This window comes from Indicator indicator, chromosome 14, assembly GCF_027791375.1.
Source record: "Indicator indicator isolate 239-I01 chromosome 14, UM_Iind_1.1, whole genome shotgun sequence".
NCBI lineage: Eukaryota > Metazoa > Chordata > Aves > Piciformes > Indicatoridae > Indicator > Indicator indicator.
In genome coordinates, this window is record NC_072023.1 from 10,258,962 (window position 1) to 10,269,389 (window position 10,428).

A 10,428-nucleotide genomic window follows, 5' to 3' on the forward strand; every position below is an offset into this window, starting at 1 on the left:
CAGATAAAGAAGAGGATCAAGCCATTATACAAATACTAGAGAGTGCATCTCAAAATTCACAGGCAGACCTTACAAAAGAAACAGAAAACTTAGTTGTGGCATGCTGAGAAGACACACCTGCCCCAGGATGCATTTATTGACTTGCTTTTGTGCTTGGAGGAGCATGAGACTCCATTGTGCCCCTTGGCCATTTTCACTGCATTGGAATGAAAGGGATGGAGTGTGTGCTTAAAGCTGTGCACCTGGAGAAGGAAGGCAAGAACACAGGTGTTCGTGGGGTTTTAGTGGGCAATGCTAACAGCAAGGATGCCTCTGGAGTACTTTGTAGCATTCCAGATCTCAAAGGATGATGGGTCTCCCTGGCAAGAGATTCCTTATGCATGGAAGAGTCACTCAGAGATCGACCTTCATCATCTTCCACCTCCAAAGCCAAGTGATGGAGGCAATATATTTTGCACTCTGGATACTTTTCACATGTTGAGTTTTTCTTTCCTTTGCAATAAACTACCAAATCTCCCAAAGACTATTAAAGCACAGGATGGTGTAATCTTTGTTCCAGGGCTGAAGACGGAGAGGTGCAACCAGTCTTTTTGAGTTCCTTAGGAAATGCCAGGCACAGCAGAATCTGGTTTGGCTGATTAAAGTGCCAGTCTCTCAAATATATTCTTATCCTGCAGATTTTGCCAGAATTCAAAGTATGTCTCAACAAGCAAAAGCCCAGCAGTCCTGCAAGAGAAGGTCTGTCACTTATGAGGGATGGAAGTGCTTGGCTAAAAAAGCAGTACTGAGAATTATGGCTTAACATTATGACCCCATTCATTATGAACCCCCCAGTTTAAAATTGAATAGGAAGCAACAGACAGAACATGTCCTTTCTCAAAAGAAAAGGGAAAAAAATGAAAAAAGAACAAAAAAGGAAACAGAAACAGATAGACAAGGTAAGTGTGTTCTCTGTCACAGCAAAAGAGAGTTGAAAAGGTATAACTCAGCCCTGTGAAGAATCTCTAACATGAATGAGATTTTGGGAAAGATGCAGTTATTCAGGAAAAAGCAGCTATTGTTTTGGGATCTTGGTTAGAAGTGTTTTAGCATGTAGGATACCTCTGAAAATGTAGATCTGCTTTCCTTAGAACATGCCATGAAGATTAGAAAGCACTAAATAGTCTGCCCCAAACACCAGCTGCAGGTTTTGGTCATTAAGTAGTGAAATAAAACAGAATATCAGAGCACCATATCCTTGCCAGATACTTTAAGTACACAAAATTTTCAGTCCATTGAAGAGTAACCATTGGACCCAAACCACAATGTGCCCCTTGAGAACGTGTTTATGAGAGCCTGCCAATTCCATCCTCATTAAAGGTTGATAGTATTGTGACACTTTTCTCTCCATTTTTGTAAATGATGGTTCATTTTTGTAAATCATAGTTCAGATTAACTGTGTGTGTTCCTGGCAGTGAAAAGCTACCATAGATTTTGTTTCACCAGCCAGTCAGCTTCAGCTTAGGGCTTGTTACCTTACAGGAACAGTTCAAATCAGCCAGAAGATACTAAAGAATCTAACCTTAGGTATCAACTGAAAGGAATGATTAAGGTCTGAGCCTAGCACAAACACCAGTGCTATTAGATCCATTTCTGGTACCCTCAGGTGACAGCTACTACTATTAGAGATTCTGTCCATGCAGGTCTCCTTGAGACCAAGTCCTGTCTTGCTGCTGGGAGAATGTAATAGCTCTTGTGTTAATATCAGATGGAGATTCAATACAGAAAGCACTGAGGCCCCTGAATTCCTGTTAATGGTTTGTGAAAATAGACAGTGCAGTCTGTGCAGAGGATTAGCTCAGCAAAGCTTGCACTACGTTCTCAAAATTCTCAATATTCTTTTTCTTTTAAAACTCAAATCACGGTGCGTGAAAGCATGAATTGTTTTCAAAATGCAGTTTAGCTCAGTTCAATTCAATTCAATCAACCCAGTCTAAACCAGAGTGCTCTGTGTGTGGGTTGAGATGATGATTTATCTGACATACTATGACAGACTGGAGTTTACATTTTGGGATCTGCTTGCTACCATCTTTGCATGCTTTGATCCAGGACACATATTGTGGTAATAGCACATTAGTACAAATCAGCCTCAGGCTTAGTTAAGAACTTTCTCATTATACTAAGCCAGGACAGCTTCAGATAAGAAATTGCATTCTCCCTGTCTTCATTCTTACCATCACCCTTCATGCCTCCATATGCCCCCTAAGCTAAGGAGGGTGTTGGGGGAGGAGGAGCTTGGCCAGCTGTGCAGCAGCTGGTGCTTGCAAGCCATGCCCTCAGCTCTGAGGCTAGCAGCAATGTACATTCTGTGCTACAGAGTCTGCACAGTATTAACAAATTATACCAGAGCATCAAGACCTAACAGAAAACAAAAGGTTGAGAGAAAAGTGAGCCACTGCCCCTCCTCAAAGAGCTCAGATTTCCAACTGCAGCCAGCTAGGACTACTGTCTGCTGTTTTATTTAATTTCCATAGGCAGATAACTATTTTAGTAGAAATAAAATTAAAAAACCCCATAACCCCAGTCTACACAATTCAGAATATTTCAAGCATCAAAGTCTGAAGTCTTAAGATGAAAGTTTTCACTGAGATCATGTGGTATTTTTGCAAGTAAGGAGAAGTAAATCCTGCCTAATCCACTGATAATTCCAAAGACTTTATTTTGTTTCAAGAAGATCTGTAGGTAAATTTCACTGATAACATATGTTGGACAAGAATAAATTTGTCCATGACACAAGACATTTTACAAGGTTTTGTAATACTTTCTTTTTGTTTGTTTATTTGCTTAAAGTTCAAGAAACCAAGCAACATTTAAAGTGCAACATAAACCAAAGCCAGGGTTTTTATTTTTTTTTCCATCAAAAGTTTTGCTTGATGTCATCAGAAGGTTTCATTTTTGATGATGAATGTCTTCAAACTTGAATAGAGCAAGCTTATGATTAATTTTTAAAATATAATCATTTCATGATGTAAAGCCACTTTACCATTATCACAGCTCAAATTTCTTACCAAAACAATAACCAAATAAAAAGTTGTTTCAAAATGAAATATTGTAATGTGACTGGGCAAGTCTTTTTAAATGCAATTTTTTTCCCATCTGTCTTCCCCTTAGTCCCATTAGACAATGTTCAAATTTGCATTTTCTAATAAGAAAACACTGGCTCAGAAAATTCCTTCTCAGCTCTGTTGATTAGACTTTCACGGACAACTAAGATGTTTACCCACCTCTACTATTCAATTTTATCTTGCTGGGGAGATTAAAGGAGGGCAGTGACTCAGGCAAGAGAAGGAGGAGTGGAAATAATTTAATATAACCCTACTGATTTAACCCTGTTTGCAATGGGTTTTAAGATTCTAGTTCAGTAGAGAACAGTATGCATTTTAAGATCATGTGTTTCAATAAAAGTATGAATTAATTTATCTACCCAGTCCATGCTCTCCTCTTTATTTTCATCTTGATCAAATGAAAGTCATAACTTCAGCACAAATCAGGAATAAAAGCTGACAGGTTAAAGCATGTTCAATCAAAAGGCTTTGGACAAGGTATTAGTGGTGAACTTACATGTGGCACTATTTCCATATAATACATCACAGTCTTTTGGAAATTAAGCCATCTTTTTGGTATATGCCCTTAAGCAGCAGAACAGGAAAATGTTAGGTTAATCAGTGCTTCCAGAAGTGTGAAAGATTGCTGGGGTAGCTGGGGGCATCAGGCAATGGATAGTGCTGAATTTTGCTGAATAAAATTGTGGAAAGGAGGCTACACTGCACGGAAGCCTCCTGTGTAATCACTTCTGGCATGAGTTAACTTTTCCATTATCATCACTTCCAAATACCCTTTTGGCCTTTTCCTTCTAGACACAGAACTTCCTTTTGTTTCCAGTCCACTGTAGTTGTATGCTGTGCTGCAGAGAACAAATCTGAAGTCAGTTCTGTGCTTTTCATCCTCTGTGCTCCTTTTTTGGGGGCATCAGCAAAATTAACATCAATCCCAGTGTGGGTCACCCTTATTTAAACTATGCACCACTTAGAAGTCATGTTAAGCTCTATAAAAGTGGTGGAGAATGTTAGCCTGGAGGTAGCAGTTGGAGCACTTGAGCCTCATTGGACAAACTCCAGGATGCCCAGACAATGAAATTTAAATTTGGTTTATTGTCAAAAGAGAAAGAGGAGATGCCAGCGTGAAAGGTTGTGTGAGATATAATCAGCCATAGATATTGTATGCAACAACATCAGACTATTCAGGTACACTCAGGTTACTAAAGAGATGTTTAGCATCTTCTGAAATAGAAGAAAGTGATCTTATGGCTTTTTTTTTCTTTCTTTTTCTTTCTTTCTTTCTTTCTTTCTTTCTTTCTTTCTTTCTTTCTTTCTTTCTTTCTTTCTTTCTTTCTTTCTTTCTTTCTTTCTTTCTTTCTTTCTTTCTTTCTTTCTTTCTTTCTTTCTTTCTTTCTTTCTTTCTTTCTTTCTTTCTTTCTTCTTTCTTTCTTTCTTTCTTTCTCTTTCTTTCTTTCTTTCTTTCTTTTTCTTTCTTTCTTTCTTTCTTTCTTTCTTTCTTTCTTTCTTTCTTTCTTTCTTTCTTTCTTTCTTTCTTTCTTTCTTTCTTTCTTTCTTTCTTTCTTTCTTTCTTTCTTTTTCTTTCTTTTTCTTTCTTTTTCTTTCTTTCTTTCTGTCTTTCTTTCTGTCTTTCTTTCTGTCTTTCTTTCTTTCTGTCTTTCTTTCTTTCTTTCTGTCTTTGTATTAGTGAGTTTTATCCTTCCTGCCATCAGATCTTGATTTTCCTTTTTGCTTTCTAGATTCAACCTTTCACATTTGTGGACATACAAAGATCCAAGTGTTTGTTGCTCCTTCCAGATAATCACTTTGTCTCTCTGACACACACCTTTTTAATACACTTTGCTTCTGCACTGACGTTCCCATCATACAGCATTCAGGACTGAGTTCCTTTGCCCAGCTTTGATTTACCTTTCCCCCCCCCCCCCCCTCCCTTCTCCTTCTCTCCAACTCTGAAGCACCATTGCTGAGCAGGCCACAGACTAAGGACCTCCAAACCTTTATTTTCTTTCTTGTGTAAGAAGAAACATCGTCCGTCCATGCTTTTCCTTAACTGTTCTCCAGCTGAGGAAGCTGCCAAATTCAGCTCCACAGGTTTACACAGTTTTCAACTCCTTAGTAACATTATTGTACTTTATGCTAAGCACATGGTATTGGCAGACATTGTATCTGTCATGTTTACTATAGAATACAAAAAAAGGGAAAACACTCTGCTGTGATTTATAGGATACTGAATCTACCTGAAATTTAATCAAGAACACATTTGTAATGAGGCAGAAAATGGCCTGTCAAATGCTGGCTGATGATTTCTTAATTAAAATCAGTGATAAATCTTCTATATGAGAGGTAAGAATATTTTATTAAGGTATGAGTGTGGGATTACACAGAATACATAAGAAAAAGAGGAAACTATCTCAAAAACAACAAACAAAACAAAACAAAGCATCCCAACAAACCCAGACAAAACAAATAGGAAAATTCTAATCTTCATTCTATTAAAAAAAAAAATGTATAAATACCAATCTAAAAGTGATAACCCAGCCATGACTAGAACACTAGAATGACTTCTCAGTAAATTATTCAACAAGTATTACATTGAGGTGCTGGAGCAGGTTCAGAGAAGGGTGATGAAGCCAGTGAAGGGTAGGGTCTTGAGGACAAGTCTAACGAGGAGCAGCTAAGGGAGCTGGGGTTCTCTAGTCTGAAGAAAAGGAGGCTGAGGGGAGACCTTGCTCTCTGCTAATATCTGGAAAAAAATGTTATAGAGAGGTGGATGTTGGTCTCTTCTCACAAATCACAGCTGACAGGACAAGAGCAAATGGCATTAAGTTACACCAGAGAGGTTTAGGTTAGACATCAGGAAAAACTTCTATGATGAAAGGGTTATCAAAGACTGGAACAGGCTGCCCAGGGAAGTGGTTGAATCACCATCCCTGGATGAATTTAAAAGCCATCTAGATATGGTGTAGTAGTGGCTCTGGTAGAGTTAGATAATGGATTTGATGATTGTAGAGGTCATTTCCAGCCATGGTGATTCTGTGATTTCTGGCTGATGTTTATTTCTAGAGCTCAGCTTTTGTTTTTCTTGCCTTGTTCCAGCAATATGCAAACTCAGTGGAAGCTCCTTTTACAGATATTGACTGTCCTTTTAAAAAGAAAGTGCTCCTAGAATTGTCCTGAAGACTGAAAGGCAAGAAAAAAGACTAGATATCTTGCACCAGACTTTAACATGCTGTCCATAGAACTGATCACAAATATTGAAGTTCTGTTTTTAACCCCAGTAGGTTGCTAAGCCCCACACAGACACATACTCATGCTCTCTGGTGGGATGGGGAAGAGGACTGGAAGGGTAAGAGTGTGAAAACTTGTGGATTGAGACAAAGGCAGTATAATAGGTAAAGCAAAAGCTGCATGTTCAAGGAAAGCAAAATAAGGGATTCTTTCACTTCTCATAGTCAGGAAGATTTTCAGCCATGTCCAGGAAAAGACAGTTTCGTTGTTTATAATTTTTCCTAGGCAAGAAAAGTGCCATCACTCCAAAAATTCTCCCCTTCCTTCTTCCTCCAGTTTTACATTGATAAGCACAATGTCATATGGTACCAAATTTCCCCTTGCTCAGTTGGGGTCAGCTGTTCTGGCTATGTCCCCTCCCTACTTCTTGCATACCCCCAGCCTACTTGCTAACAAGGCAGTCCGAGGAGTTAGAAAAGGCTTTGACACTTTGTAAGCACCATTCAGCAACAGCTAAGACATTGGTTTGCAATCAATACTGTTTTCATCACAACCTCAGAACAGAGGATCATACAAGCTAATGTGAAATTACCCAGTCAAACCCAGGACAATCGATTAGCTCTTAACCTTGCACCAAACGGATCGTGACGCAACTTATTTATATTTTCCACAGACATCTGCTCAAAGTACACATGTTCTCCCAAAGGAAAAATGTCTAGTTTTGACTATGCTTCCCTTACAGATCTAATCTGGGCCCCACTGGGGCTGTTCTGTTGCACAAGCAAAGCCACAATATACAGATAAGATTTGTCATACACAGGCGACTCAAATTTACAGCTACCATGTAACTCCTGCAAGCATGGGCTGTGCATGTCAAAACAAGGCTCCTCAGCCTTCTGCCTCCTCAGCCATACCCCTGTACTATTTATACAGAGTAGGGATTGCCACTCTCCATTTCCAGCAGGCTTGTAGTCTACAGCATAGACAGCAGGACCCAGCAGCTCTTTTTGTGCTTCTAGCCCCAGATGCCTCCAAACACCAAACAGGAGCAAGCCTGGGGGCATACACACCTCCTTACCTCTGTGACATGGTTTCTGTGGGAATGAAATACACCTACACTGTCCAAATAAAAGCTGTGGCACACATCATCCAGGTCTCCAAACTGGTTGACAGGGAGACTGGAGTCCCAGCGTGTATCATAGTCCCTGTCTCCCACAGAGCCTTCTCATTGCCTCATCTTTTAGTATAGAGACTAACATGGATGTAGCCAGGAGACTGAGGAGAGCATTCACCCCCATTTTACTTAGCAGTCCTGATCTGCATCTAGAGAGCTGTGTCCAGTTCTGGATCCTGTGTTGCAAGAGAGAGAGAAAAGTAGAGCAAGTTTAGCAGAGTGTTATGAAGACTGTTGGATGGCTGGAAAACATGCTGTGTGAAGAGAGAGGCATGTAGCTAGGTTTCATTAACCTGAAGAAGTGATGGTGGATAAGGATTTCATTTCCTGGTCAGTTTGTGTTAACTTTTGACCTGTGAACAATGTCTTTATTCATTCACCTGCACAAATCTAGTGCCATTCAAAGTTAAGCCTGTTAACAGGACATAAAAACAGATGCATGAGCAAGTCTGTTGCTCCTGACTTCCAGTGGCTGAGCCTATTTGTAATTGAAGGAAGGGAAAAATATATACATACAATATTATTGTCATTTTGACTACTGTAAGGTACTCTGCAAAACTTCCAGTTGTCCTTCCAGAAGGACAACATTGTTCTGGATCTTCTTCACCATATCTGCCAGCTCTAAGCAGAACTCTTGCACAGCTGCAGGCACAAAAACAGTACTGGAAGCCTATGTTTAGGGCTTGAATTGAACTCCAAGCAACCTAAGACTGAGATGATGCTGAGCACCTCCCTGTTAACCATTACTAGCTGTTAAAAACCAGGCCAGATACTCAGGCTGAGAGCCCACTGCCTCAGGAAATATCAATTCCAGTAAGGAGAAGTTTCCTCTGAATTTTCTCAGCTTCTGCTTGGCAAACCTTTTAGAAGTGCTATAGGCATGCAAAAGCATCAGCTCCACCGACTTCCAATTGGACAAACCTTTTAAAGATGCTTCGGGGACTCTGAAGCTGTTGTATTTTGGGATGGAATTAAATAGCTCTGCAAAGCAAGACAGAAAGAGTTAAAGAGTTTTTTCATGGGTGCTGATTCCCAGAAAAAGAAACATTTAAAAATTTTGCTGAAAGATACTTCCAAACAAGAGGTGTCAACAGCCCATATTCTCTCCTGAGCTGCAGCTGGCAAAGGCTGAGGAACTTCACTGAGCATCAGCTACCTACCATGAGTAAAGGCACTGTAACTAAAGACAGGAATATGGAGAAGCTCAAGGACAGAGCCAGGCACCACTTCTTCCAAGGACTAGAGACAGCCCTAGCTGAGTATGTACTGTGTTGAGTGGTAGCAACTCAGGAGATGATAAAGAACTCCTTTCCTACAACATCGGCAGCATGCTGCTGCGTTTTCCTTACTGCTGTATCTTCCCCTGACCTCTTGTGTTGTGGTACATACCCACTCCACATCATCAGACAGGGAAACTGAGCTCATAAAGGGAGCAAAGAAGAGTTTTGGCTTGTCCCAGTGTTTGGACTTTGGGAAGCATGACAAAAACACCCAACTACCAGCCTGGCTCTAGGGCAAGGACCTTAGTGCTGTGTTGTCCTGAAAAAGCCCAATTGTGCTTTTAAGCTGAAGTCTGCAACCATTGCCTACCACAGGACTGTAAGGAAGATAAAGTTTTTGGAAACTTTATCTTGACAGAGAGTTGGCAGACAGTAACTTCATTTCTTTTTCTTTTCCTCACAACTTCCTAGAAGTGGCCTTCATACACCCCTACCTCATATTCAGTACCCTATTATTCTCACTGGTGCTTTTCACCTGATAAAGACTAAGCAAGGACCATTATCTGAACCATCCACAAAGATCAAAGGATTCTTAGAGATTATGACAGAGAAGCAACATCTCTCTCTATGGTGATATTTCACCTTTGTATGATTGCCAGTCTCAGATAAATCTCATACTGGAGTATTTTTCCCAGTCAGCTCTTTCTTTCACATAAGCCTGCATCCTTTCCAGAAAACAGAAACTTTTCTGTACCTCCCAAGAACTTACAGTACATTCTCAGTGCTTTTTGCATCTTTTGTCAGCCTTTCTGCTTTCCAATGGCTAAGCACTGACTGCAAAACCCCAGACCTTTCCCACAGCTGCCCTTTATCTCCACCGACAGTCAAAGCTCCAGGTACAAACATCTCTAGGCTCTTGAGAAAAAAAGCCAAGCCTTGAATCTCTGGAAAGTCTTTGGAAGTAGCTTTAATTCTCTGTACACACCTTCACAGGACATCTCTAGAGATCTTTGTATATCCTGGAGCTGAGATGTTCTGTGATACATCCCACACTGCCAGTACCAGTAGGACATTGGAAATTGTGTTTCTGTGACTGCAGAGGCTATGCTGACTGCTGGACCATTGCTGGATATAGAAATTACTGACACAGTGAGGACTCAGTTGGAAGGGTTATAATCAGTGTCTCCTGTTTCTCTCTCCACCTACACGAGAAACTGGTTATTTCATTTCCAAGAGAGAAAAAAGGGAAGATTGTGCTTTGTGATAGCTGAAGAAGAAGAATCAGAACAAGGAGAGAAGGAGAACTGTTCCTCAAACAAAGTTTTCAACAATGCAGAATTATTTGCTCTGCTTTATGTGAAAAAAAAAAAAAAAAAAAAGGAAGGGGATAGAATGGAATCATGATGCTGTAATGGACAGGCTGGGTAGTTTTGAAAGCTACAGGCATGGTCTGTGTGAAGTTCTACAAGCATGTGCTGTACAGTGAACCTGCTACCTCTGCTGGGTGGCCATGACAGCTTCTCTCTGTCTTCTTCTAGTCACAGGGTACTCAATTCTCAACTCTTTTGCACAAAATTTGGATCAAAGTGGATCAAGGAATGACTCACTCTGGAGTAATCTCTTTTTCTTTTTTTTTTTTTTTTTTAGTTTTCCTACTGTTCAACCTTAGATATAAGTATAGGATGAAAAAAGCACAAATTTAGCAACGGTC